Genomic DNA, 13,611 nt, shown 5'->3' on the forward strand with positions numbered 1-13,611 from the left:
AAGTCAAAATTACATGTTATAGAAGATATTCTGACAATATCTCGCAATTCTGACTTTTTTCTCGCGATTGCGAGTTTATATCTTGCAATTCTGACTTTACAACACGCAATTGCGAGTGTATATAACGCAATTCTGACTTTATAACACGCAGTTGCGACTGTATATAACGCAATTCTGACTTTATAACGTCGATGTGACGACGTAATTGGGATCCCAGTTACGTCGTCACGTCGATGTTACGTTGAACGTGAGTGACTGAGCAATTCTAAGAAATGAGAGATGTAAGGTTACAATTCTCTTTTAAAATGTTTTATTCTGTGGCGGAAACAAGCTTCCATAGCAAAGCCATGAGATCTAAGTATACTTCTCAAATTTATGCAGAAGTGCTTTTGGATAGTTGCATATTTAAGGAAAATGGCACATGCGAACTGTTGTTCAACAGGTACGCACATAATATCTGCTCAGAGATCTGAAGTGTTTCACTTAGAGTGGTTCGCTGGAAATGGCATAACAATTAGGCTATAAACTAGCTGCATTATTACATTTAAAAAAAATTATGTTTATGTTTAAGGAACGTGCGAATCAAAGCAGAATTACATTTGCAGGCCTATATTCATTAACATATTTTACATATTACTTCAAACTACTCCTCCGCCATTGAAACGCTGTAGCAGTGATTGCATTTTAAAATAAATGGTTATACCAAATGAATGTTCACAATGCTTTTTTGCTTCCCCTTTTTTTAGATTTGTGATCATCACAGCAGATGCGACCCGACAGATCTGGATGTTGAATGAAAACAAAGCACGCTTAGAGTGAGAAAATGATACCTTAGGTCAGTTGTTTGCCAACTCAAACGTAGTCGCCCTTTGTATGCACCAGTAAAAGCATGTGGATTCAGAAACCCTTCTCTGCCCTCTCCATTCTCCAAAGTCACCTCTCACCTCGATGCGTGATTCGTTGCCTCTGTTGTTCTTATCTCTATCAAAGTGACGCAGCTGTAACTCCCCTGCATTGTAAATGCCATGTCTGACTAGCAGCACATATTCAACAAGGCACTTTGAGTATGCAGTAGGCCTATTATATAGTTCCAGAAAAACTAATGTTACTGGCAACAGAACAACAGGTCGGACTCCACGATGAATCGAGAAGTGAGCTACTGTTAGCAGTTATGCCTTCGAATTTAAAGACCCATTGAAATGTTTTGATGAGTGCAGTTTTACTTCCTGTATATATGAAGGAGATCTATACCTGGATGAAGTTATCTGTTTGCATTGCCATTCATCTCAAAAGCAGTTGCTCGGCTAGCGCAGAAGTAGTACACTGCCTGAGAGTTTGTATCATTGGCAAAAGCAAATGAAGGCCCCGTTTACACGATGGGAAAACGCAGATATTTCCCTGCGTTTTGGCCTGTCATTTACACGAAAACGCCATTTTTATCCCAGAAAACGATTATTTCTAAAAACTCCGGCCAAAGTGGAGATTTCTGAAAACGCCGGTTATGTGTTGCCGTGTCAACTGGGAGAAACAGGGTTTTAGGTTCTCAAACGTCACATTATGCGCCAGAAAATGCTTACGTCATGTGAGCGCCCTATGTTTAGAGTTTGTTTGGCTACCATTTGATCATGGATGCTGTTAAGGTGGTACTCATTTTTACTTTTGTGCAAACGCTTTTGGCCTGTTTGTATTTGCTTCGCTGTCTGTCCACACAAATGAACCTCGCGCCATGTCTGTTGTTTTGAAAGGAACTGGAAGTCGCTCGTGCTATTCGTTGTTGTCGATTTTGAGGATTCTGATTGGCTTGCATGGCTTTATCCTTCTCCCTACACTGCCGCCCATAGGTTTGGCATAGTTATGATGTTGCTCGACGGCGTATTTATGCGGGTTGTGTGCACGATGTTATTTTTGAAAACGGAGGGGGAGAAATATTCGTTTCTCTAAATACCCGGCTATGTGTAAATGTGGCCGAAGACACACACATATAATTAAGTCAATTAATGGTTGTTAAATATGTAAGCAGTATCACAACTAAAAACAACGATCTTTGATTTTCTAGCTGCTATTGTTAGAGGTAGATATATTTTATAGCAAAAAGGTGTTTTTGTCATTACAATAAAAAACTAAATGTAATATGATAAGCCCTCAATATATATGAGAAATAGTTGCAATTGTACACTGTAAAAAATTTCTAACCCTCCCAAATCAAAAATTTCAAGTGACCGATAACATCTACATTTTTCAATTGGCCCAAGTGAAATTCTGTAAATTTCAATTGGCTCAAGTGAAAATCTGTAAATTAAATTTTATAATTTACAGAATTTCACTTGGGCCAATTGAAAAATTTAGATGTTATCGGTCACTTGAAATTTTTGATTTGGGAGGGTTAGAAATGTTTTACAGTGTAAGTAAAATCGAAATTGTAAGATACAAAGTCACATTGTGAGATCAGGGCTTGACATTAACCTTTTTCGCTCACCAGCCACTGTGGCTTTTCCAAAGTTACTAGCCACTTAGGATTTTCACTGGCTACAATTTTGACATCAATAACATGGGGAAAAAAATGGCATGTAGATATTTTTTGTACAAATCTTGATATTAATAATTTGGCAGCAGGTATATTAGGCTGCTGTCACTTTAAGACCTGACGTATACTGTTACACATGTTTTCTTTCTCAACTGTTTACGTTCACCTAACGTGAATTCTCACCAAGACCGGCATTTTTACGTTATTTGATGTGTATTTGACTGTTCAAGCGCAATAAGCAGCGATTAATTTGGTACTGAAAGGCTTTATCTGCGCGCACTTTGGGTGTGAACACAAAATCTGCAGAAATTAGTCAAATATGTGCAATACACACAATCTTACGGAAATTTAAGCCCTGTAACACCAACACTATTGATACGGAGCAAAAGAAACGAGTGAGTGAGGGGAAGCAGGTTTGTGTGTCAACTCGCTGTCAGAGAGATGAGAGAGGGAGAAAGCGCAGCTGGTATCGTGCATCTATTCTGTGGAAATGAGTATCAGAAGCATTTCAGATATTTCAATAATGATTGAAAAATCTATATTTTTGACAACACTACATTGCACTTAGTTTATTACTTCAAATGCCTTTTTAAAAGTCTACAATTGAAAAATTTACATATAAAATTCAACCAAAGTGGCTAGTAGGAGTGACTACGTTATGTGGGTGTTGATGTCAAGCCCTGTGTGAGATATGCAGTCACAATTATGAGAAATAAAGTCACAATCACCTTTGTACTTTTTTACACTGAGGCAGAAATGAGCGTCCATAATTTAGTACAACAATGCTAAATGCTAAATTAGTTGTTTTGCTCTGATAGATAATGGGCTATAGATTAATACAGACACACCATTTGAAAAGTGGAAGCATCACATGACTCAGGCACTTGTATTGCATAACGATGTTTGTTGACTCATCAGTGTTAGATCATGTGGCCGATTACACATTGTGTGCTCTGCATAGTAGCAATCAAGTCACTGCTACATAAGGGGAGGTGGGTAGGATTAGTTTTACTCTACTCTAAAAAGGCTTCTTGTTTGCACTGTTTGAAACACAGAGAAGCCATTTAATGGCTTTCAAGTCATTCCTAGATCCTGCCCAATATGCATTACAGGCTGAACTGGTAACATTGCATTTATGGATCAAAGGTCAAAAGCACAAATGGGTGAAAAAAACATCTCCTGCAGCACTCTAGATTGCGTTTTGGTGAAATGCTTTTGTGATAATTCAGCAGTGGGGGCAGATTAAGAGTAGTTTGAGGCAAATAAACCCTGAGTGACTCTTAGCTAAGAGAGGGGGCATTTTAGCTGTCAAGCATGTGCTTAATCTAGCATTAAATCATATGATCGGCATTAAGTATCCAGGCCAGACAGGATCTGATTGAAGAGCAGCTGGGGCAGCCTCTCTCTCTTTACCTCTCTCAATCCTGTTCCCACGCCATTATTGTTCCTTTGACATTAGTCCTCATGTACAGTGTCCATACAAGTAGCTAGACCCTATTTAAACATGCTTTCACTCTGAGTGCTCACTTTACCACCATTAAAAAGTCTGATCACTAAACAGTGACATTCTCGATCATACTGTAGGTGGACCAACACTGTTCGTGACACAGCTGTCAGACAAGCACGCTCCATTTCTCCTTTCCAATGAAATCGCTATCTAAAATTGCAAGAAAATGTGCAACCGTTATATGGGTCACTGACATGAGTCACAACAAGTCACACTGTGACAGATTTAAATCAGAAATAAATTCACAATTGTAAGATTACATAGTGAGATAAAGTTACATTGCGAGATATAGTCACATTACGAGTCTTATGAGAAATAGTCACAATTGTAATATATAACTTCACATTGTAACATATAAAGTCACAATTATGAGAAAAAAAAAAAAAAAAACACAATTACTTCTTTAGAACAAATATATAATACAAATACATATAATACAACTGCCCTGAAATTGATTATGAATGATTATGTTTTATTCTTATTTCTTTTTGACTTGATTATTTTTATTTTTGAAATGTCATAGGCTATATTAGTTACTAATTACAACATGTTTATTTAATACATATCTATAAATTGCAACGCTCAAATTCGAGTCATGTGGTGTGATCAGCAAAGTCATGTGATGTACCAACATGCAGAAAATACAATTTTAAAAAATAACAGGAAATTATATCATAGAGAAGAACCCTGCAGATCTTAATGAATGTATGCCAATATCAATAAGTCCCTTAAAATATCAAATAATTAGGGATTTTCATCTTGATCACATAGGGCCAGATTTACTAACAAAGCAAACCCTGTTTTGGAGTAAAAATCCTGTTTCAGGATTTACAAAAGACACGCAGTGAAAAATTAGCGCTGAAAAGGCGTGGACACAGTTATTATGCATTTGTAAGAGTTTCAGACTCTTTATGGGAGGAGAGGATTTGAATCAAATGAATCATGCAAGTTGATTTACTAAGGTTTGCTCTAGTCGATTTACTGGTACTTTACTGGCCATTATTTAACGCCCCCAAAAAAGCATATGCATAAACCAGATGCTAATTTGTGCCTGACCTTTATTGCATATGCAATAAGATCAGTTTTTACTGCTCTTGGTAGATTGCGTTGGTCATTATGAAAATGATCCGGCTGCGTCTGTGTTCTTTACTTTGCGCATCGTCAGTAGATCATGTGCAGAACATTTTGTTATTTGAATTTTTTTGCGTTCTCATGCTAATTTGCCCTGTTTAGTAAATATGGCCCATGGGATGGAAACGCTGCTCTCTGCAAAATTCCAATTTTTCGCACAAGTTAAATTCACAACTGACGCTTTTGACATTTCGTCTACATCCAACGCACATGGCACCCTTTAGCGTCAATATGAGACGCAGATAGATATGGGCCAGAAGGCGCCTCCTAGCGGTCTAACCCTAACCTTACCCCAGACCTAAACCTACCCATAACCGAACAAAGCTCTGTGCGTGTCATATTGACGCTAAAGGGTGCCATGTGCGTTGGATGTAGACGAAATGTCAAAAGTGTCAGTATATGACACCCTAGGATGAGAATGCGTTGGACATTTACATGTATGCATTTGGCAGACGCTTTTATCCATTGCATTTCAAGGTACACATTAACATCCTTACCAGTTCTTGCTTTCCCTGGGAATCGAACCCATGACCTTGGCAGTGCAAGGGTTAACGCTCTACTGTTTGAGCTACAGGAAAACTTTCAATGTAAACATAACTACTACTGTACATGCCGTTTCCTCTAGTCTATTTCTTCTAGTCCTTGTTTTTCCTAGATTACGACAGTAATCTGCCATCGGCCCCTTTTGGGAATGTTGATCCGCCCCAGAGTGTAATACTACCGACGAATACCCGCAAAACACATATACAAACCATCCCTTGCAACATATCAGCTATATCGCTTTCAATAAATCCACAGCTCAAGAGAGAAGCCCCTGCTATGTAACCCTCTGCACATCTGTATGCATTTGGGCAGAGGAAGGACTGGAACAGAAGCAAAAGCCATCCCGCCGGATGTCTATACGAATCCCATAATCTGACCCGCCTCACCCACCAATGAGAACAGGCAGATGGTCACTGAAAACATTTCTATTTTTTTCTGTATGGCATAGAAAGAAGCAAAGCTGAGCTTAGCTGTACAGAGAGACTGAAAGATAACTCCGGAGACAGAAAGAGAGAGACAGAGAAAGGTGTAGTCGAAGGTCATGGATGATTGACTCCATCACAACTGTAGGTGTAGCTGGAGACAATTGTGTCAAGAGAAAATGCTGATAAACACACTTCTCCGTGTTGTTACACGCCAACCGGTAAAACAGAGCGGAGATAAAAATCCATTTCAGGATGCTCTGTTTTTTGGGTTTACAATATCTCACTGTGTATGACAGCTACTCACACATCTCAATGAGCTGGGAAATGATGAATACAGAAATCAGCAGGAAGCAGAGACAACTGTAAAAATGCACTTTGGCAACCTCTTTACTTACACAATGAAGTGAAAGCATACTGGGTATTTTCCATACAGCTAGTAGCACCAAAGGGAACTGAAAAAAGTAATGCAATTTCCAAAAAGGCTTCCCCAAATGCTTCCCAAAGCCCCTTCTGCCCATCAAGACAGAGGGGCGCCCTAGGCGGAAACCGTTGTCTCTATCAGAGTCTGCCAAAAATGAAAGCTACTTTCTGCCTCAGAGAGATATAAAAAAGATAATTGTGAGATATAGTTCATATTAAGGCTATATCACCTATTGTGAGATATGAAGTCCCATTGTGATATATTTAGTTAAGTCCCATTGGAATTATAAAGTCTCACTGGCAGATATAAAGTCGTAATTTTGATACACAATGTGAGATATAAAGATGGTTATTATAGTTCACCAAAACTAAAAAGATCCACTGTCCATTGTCTATAGGGTAGAGAAGTCACTTTCAAACCAAGCAGCTTTCTGCTGGTCAAGAGAGCAAATTTGTATAACGAAATTAAACACTATACTCCTGATCGCATTGATTTCGGATTTTGCCAATGAAATCTCTTTTTAACTTCTTATCCTGCTCTAAAGTCACATTATTGTCACATTAAGTTCAAGTTATTCGACCACTCAAACAGAGCAATATAGAAACACCAGAGAGATGCTTTTCACACTCTTTGAGAAATCAACTTATGAACACAGGTTGTTGGCTGTTTTTGCACATTAAACCAGAACAGGGAGAAAGTATTTTAGGGTTTAAATGCCCAACCTTCACTTCACAAGGCATATCTTTGTTATATTTAAGAAAGGACTGGCCTTCACACTTTTGGCCTGATAAGGGAAAGTGACTCCGTGCTAAGAATGTCACACTTTGAACAAAACAAAATGCTATTCAAATCCTACTATCTCAAACCCCTGAGTCACTTAAACTCTCTCGGCTCCAGGGGCATGTATGATTCGTTACTATTATGAAACAGAGATAAAAAGAAGAGTTAGAGAATTCAACTTTATGGCTGGGTTTCTTAAGGATACGGATATGAAAAGACAAGTTTTCTTTGGTTCTGACTAGTGAAATGTCTTTAAAGTAGAGCCTAAAGTTTCTGAATGTTAACACTGGCACAAAACAGGTAAAAGAGCAAAATAAGCCACACAATCTGTGATGAATGTAATTTGCGTGCCACGGTTCCCAATATTAATACCAACAATTCCCAAATAAATGACAAAAGTGAGCAAAAGTGAAAAAAAATTTTTCCTTGAAAAGTTGTTTTACAACAAGAAACTATTTCAGCAATTATAATTACAAGCACATTTTCTGATTGATTATACTGATTGATCTGAGTATATGCCATCATATGATTGTCTCTGTTCTGTGGTCATGTGATCATGCTCCACCATTTCCCTATATGCCAAACTCAATCTCTTTATTGGAGGGCACATAACTGCTGATCAGTCCCAAATGAAGGAGGCAGAGCGTTCACTGTAACTTAACGGTGTGACCCAGCGTCAGTCAGGCAGCAGTGAACACGAATGTGCCGAGACACTGTCATAAAATGATTTTCATTGAGCCAAGGAAAGAAGAAAGACAGACTGTAGGGATCGGTCATCCTTGAAAGGCCAAATAGGAAGTGATGGTTTCCCACAGTGCTGGATCTGTTTCTCTGCAGGAACCCCAGAATGGATTAGTAAAGGCTTTGGCTGTGGTTTCACTGGCTGTAACCGTAGATCAATGGAGGGCTTTGGAGTGCAGGACAAATACATAAAGTGCACTTAAGCAAACCTTAATTATACCAACAGAAACAATGTTGAAGATATACTGAACACTGGATTTGAACTGAGAGAGCCAAATGCTACATTTTCTGGGTCATATTCCATAAAATTATTATACTGAATATAAAACTGCTTGTGGTGCGGGAAGAACTGTTGGTAAGGACTGCATCAAACACTATCAACATGCATTTTTAATATATGAAACTAGGAACCTTTTACAGTTCGGTTTTGGAATAAAGTTGTGTATATATTCTTGAATAACAAGTGACATTAAAATCAGGGTACAAAACTAACGTTTGTCAAGCGCAAAGAATTATTGGAAAGAAAATGATCAATCAGTACTTTCAGGAGGACAACCAAATGTAAACGTGAATCTTCTAAATTATCGAAATTGCGATGATTTACACAGCCGTAACCGTAATAAAAAATGAGGATTAAAATCGAGTCTGTTTTTGTAAGAGGTTCAATTTTTTCCATTTCCTGAAAAGTAGCATTGTTCCCTCCCGGCTGGACAGTGATGTCATATAATAATAATAATTTTGAATGAAAATAATTACAATATATTATTATTTTAAATATTAAATTAAAATAATAACCTATTAAAAAATTGGCAGTAGTACAGCACATTTTCTCTATTCGCCTGCCATTGACAGACCGCTTATTTTGGATCCTGATTACAACTGGTTTCATACAAAAAGTAACTGCCAAATCCTTGTATTATTCCAAATATGAGTACTCCAGTGAGAGCAGTGGTAACTGCATACTGTGAAAGCCCCTGTTCTTAAGCCCTTTTTTTGGACAGAACTAGTGTCCCCTGAGGAGGTCAGGTTAATTTGTATTTTCAAAGACATACTTTGTGATTTTAATCCTCTGTGTTTTTTTTTTTTTTCTCACACAGCCAAAAAAATAGCAAATCACCTACTCCCCCCCCCCCCAACTCAGAGGTCCTCTGAGAAATGTAATCCTGTCCGAATAGGAACGTCTGCGGAATGACACTACACTTCTCCTCATTTATTTTGACCTTCATCGAAAACCGTAACTAAAGTCAAATTTCTCATTGCTCTGCCTGCTGCACCTTCATTATGGATTTCAACCTTCTTGCCAGCTTTCTGGGAGGCAGCAACAGTTGGTGGTTCAGGATCTGCTGGCCTCCTATCCGACGTTAAAGGAAAATTTATTCAAGGAAAGTCTGATCGCTGACTCATATTTTTACAACAAAACAAGACGGACACATTTTTTTTGCGAGTCGTCGCTAATACCAAAGATAAACACATTAGCCTTTAAAGCCCACAAGCTTTAGTAGCCTCCTCAGGTCTAGCAGAGAGCCATTGATTTTGCTGAGGTGTGAAATGTTTAAGCAAAATATTGATGTGCTTACAACATAATGGAAGAACAGTCCTGACCTCCTCCATCCTTTACTCCGCTTCGCTCCCCACCCATATTACAGCCTCGCCTCCATCTCGCTGCCCGCATTCTGTATCCGTGTTGGCTTCCAGACCAGATCAACTGGAAAATTACACGTCTGGCCGTTTAAGCTCCATTGGTGAAAAGTCTGTTGTCGGGCATCAACTCAAAAGTGGCAAGAGTTCATTTAGCGCGGTCGCCGGCAGAGTGGGAGGAGGAAGACTAATAGGTAATAGAAGAGCAACACACAGGCTAATACATCGGAGCAATTAGCCGCAAGCCGAGGCTTCTGTGGCGTGACGGAGGCCTGAGGGTAATTGCAGACCCCACTCATCACTGCCTCTAGTTAATACAGAACTCTGCACCACAGGGAGAGAAAGAGAGAGAGGACTTCCTCTTCCTCTTCCTCTACCTCTTCCTCGCCCCTGCTCTCTGCTTCCATTCCAATCATCCCTGAGCACCACTCTGCTTCACAGTGAGCCCACTCTCTGTCTTTCTCTTTGGAGACTGGAGTGTGCACCCTGGTCGTACCACCTGCTGAAAATATGACAGTCTGTTTGAAAAGCCCGGGATGGAGTGTTCAATCTTGAGCACACACTCGGAATACGGCCTCGTCTGCATATTTAAAAACCCTTACAGTTGTGGAAATCAAATTTGAAAGAAATATTGCTAACACTTTATTTTAGGGTCCAATTCTCACTATTAACTAGTTGGTTATTAGCATTGGCTGATTAGTACTTTAGTACTTATAAAGGACATAGTAATGCCTTATTCTGCATGATATTCTACATCCATTAATTCTACCCAATACCTAAACTTAACAACTGCCTTACTAACTATTAAAAAGCAGTAATTAGGAGTTTATTGAGGCAAAAGCCATAGTTAATAGTTAGTTAATAGTGATAATTTGGACCCCTAAACTTAAGTGTGACCAAAGTATCTGGAAATAAATAAAAAAAGTATTAAATAATTTGAATAGTCTATTAATAATCTTAATAGATCATTTTCTTTTTTGTTTAAAATCATGGTTGATAATTAAAATCATTTTTTGATCAAAATACAGTAAAACAGTATTATTGTGAAATATTATTACAGTTTAAGATGCTGGTTTTCAATTTTAATATATCCTAAAATGTAATTTATATTTATCTGATGTCAACACTGCATTTTTTTTTCCAGCCATTACTCCAGTCTTCAGCATCACATAAATAAACAACTAATGATTAAATAAGAAGATAAATGTCCAAATAAATGACTAATAACTTAAATAAGTACATAAATAACCTATAATTACATTTTAAAAAAAGACACGACTGATGTCCCCCTCAAAACCATTCGATTTTCACAGCTCAGTAGGAGGAATCAGGATGAGGTTATTATTTCTCTAAAAGATTTTTAGCTCAAAAAGACTCTCAAAAACAGACCCTTTCGAACAGGATCATTTGGACACCAATAAGCTCAGAAAGGTTTCACCCGTAGAGTAGAAGTCCAATCAGTGCCATTTTCAGCTTTTAGTGAGCCCTTTTCTGCCATGTGTGTTCACACTGCTCATTTGACACTAGCAGAAACTCTAAAATGCTGAAAAAAAAAAAAATCTTACAAATCATTCTAATTCAAAAGTCACTTCTTCATTTCACGCAACAGGGAATGCATCATGATGCAGCAGGCAGAAAATAGCCACACTGTGTTCGCTGTGACAGATGCAGCAAAACCAGACTGTTCTGCCAGCCCAGCTCTCACAGTTAAATGGTGACTCCTAAAACAGTGCCATGTGCCTATTAACGGGACGTGTTGGTCCCAAATACAGCTATGGAGATTTGTACAACACGCATGCATTTCATTTGTCCTGCCGTGTTATATTTGAACGTCACCAACCATCCATCATCCAATATCTTATACGGGAGAATACAATAAACTGGCTGCATGGGGTTATACTAGGAAAAATACAACTGACTAATATATTAATACTAAGTCAGAATATATATATATATATATATATATATTTTTTTTTTTTTATTTGCATATCATCGTAAAATGAAATATGGCAAAAAAGAAACACAACTTAGATGGTGAAGGACGTTAAAGGGAAAGAGAAACGTATGTTTGCTAACAGCACATTGGGATTAAATTAAGACCGGTTATGAAATAACCACCTGCACCTAACATGACTCAAATGTTTTCAGGCTACATGAGCTATAGCCCATACAGAACACGCATGCATCTACACCCCCTATCTGTGGACAAGAATAAGACATTACATGAGCTTTGCAACTTGACATTCAAAACTCCTCCAATTTTTGTTCTTTGGTTGTGAAGAGAGAAGTAAGGTGGGTTCATCTACATTTTAAAGCAGAACAACACTACAATGCATTATTGAACTAATGTAGAACAGTGTTTGTTAATGCATCAGAAAACAATAATGACACATGCCACCTAATGGCTTCATGATGATTCTCACAGGACATTTTTTTTTTGCATTAGAATGAAATGTCAAGAAATCCATATACACACTGAAGACAAATAACATGGTTGTGATGACCTGTAGTGACTCAGAATACTGTATACATATATATATATATATATATATATATATTTTTTTTTTTTTCTGGTAATTGGACACATCTTTGCTGTTAAATTAAATCAGTGTTGTAACAGAGGTCTGGTGTATTTAATACCTTTAGTAATCTTTAAAATGGTAAAACATCTAGCCAAGGAGAGAAAAAAAAGAAGAAGAAAAAACTGCTGAAAACGTGGGTAGAACATCTTGTCATGCAGAAAACCCAATCAGGGTGTGCTGCCACCATGGGTAAAATATCTGGTCAGGCAGAACTAACCCACAACCCTAACCCTAACATTAGAAGGACTATAGCATATCGTTTGTCTACATACAATTTCGCATAATTTCATACCACCATTTTAACTAAGTCCTTGCACCGATGCAAACATTCAAGTAATTGCATATGCAAATAAAGAGGAGAAAGTGAGCTATCAAATTCACGATGGGGAGAATCGTGGCTCTGGTGCATTGCTGACCATTACTCAGCATCGAAAGAAACACATCGAGATATTTGCACTGGGACGCACATCACACTACTTATAATAATAACAACCTATAGTCATCAGCTTGTGCTTGAGATTAATCTGAAATCAAAAGATCTGCAAAAACGTCCAAGACAAGCCGAGCAGAGAGAAATAGTTTGTGCTGCACAGTCAATTAATTCCAACAATCTAGTCTTTTAAGAAAAGGTTACCTTTCCTCTGCGATGCTCCTTGTCCTCCGGTGTAAAGTGCCAGCCGGTGGTCGTTTGGTGAGGACAGGGTGGGATAGCTCTAATTAAAGCGGCATTAAAGCCGGGGGAAAAGATCAGACAGGTTCGGTACGTTTGCACAATACCTTAATGTTCTTCACAATGTGCACCAAAAAACAAGATGTTTTCATTTTCTTTACGCGATACAATTTGCCGTTACTTTTGCTTTCTCGCAAAAATAGTTCCCATTCTCGCGCTCGACCCTTTCCCAGGTGCGTCGAATCAGATATCTAGTTTCCTTGGCTTTTCAGTTTCACCTTGCAATAAAGAATACATATCCATATGCTGCTGAAATACAGGACAATCCAATCCGTCAGAGGTGTAGATCCTCGAGAAGGAACCCTCTTGCAATATCATCCTGATAGATGGGTGAGTTAGAAGACAAATACACTCGAAGCGTCTGCTCTTCTTGGAGCATGCTGGAGAGTGGGCGTTATAGGGGTAGATCTTCACGGCTCACTGCCAATAATATGCATGCCTCCGCCTGAAGCGCTGCTCCTCTACATGCACACAAACAGGCTTTCTGTCAGTGCGGATGGAAGAAACTTGTGACTTTGAGCTTGGTAAGAGGTAAAAAGGACACATCATTACTCAGAGTACGATAGGGGAACTGAACTCAGTTGAAACT

General features: G+C 38.4%; 1 protein-coding gene across 3 annotated transcripts in view; it reads right to left on the bottom strand.

Moving 5' to 3' along the window:
- The window catches only part of LOC311297570 (leucine-rich repeat and fibronectin type III domain-containing protein 1-like protein), a 116,849-nt gene extending 103,465 nt beyond the window's left edge, over positions 1–13,384 (bottom strand). For all 3 annotated transcript variants that reach the window (XM_084419926.1, XM_084419925.1, XM_084419924.1), the window contains exon 1: positions 12,927–13,384. The gene's annotated coding sequence lies outside the window, so the exon portion shown is untranslated. The remainder of the gene's footprint in view (positions 1–12,926) is intronic.
- Between the last annotated feature and the right edge of the window lie 227 nt (positions 13,385–13,611).

This window comes from Rutilus rutilus (genome assembly GCF_951802725.1).
Source record: "Rutilus rutilus genome assembly, chromosome: 9".
Classification (NCBI taxonomy): domain Eukaryota; kingdom Metazoa; phylum Chordata; class Actinopteri; order Cypriniformes; family Leuciscidae; genus Rutilus; species Rutilus rutilus.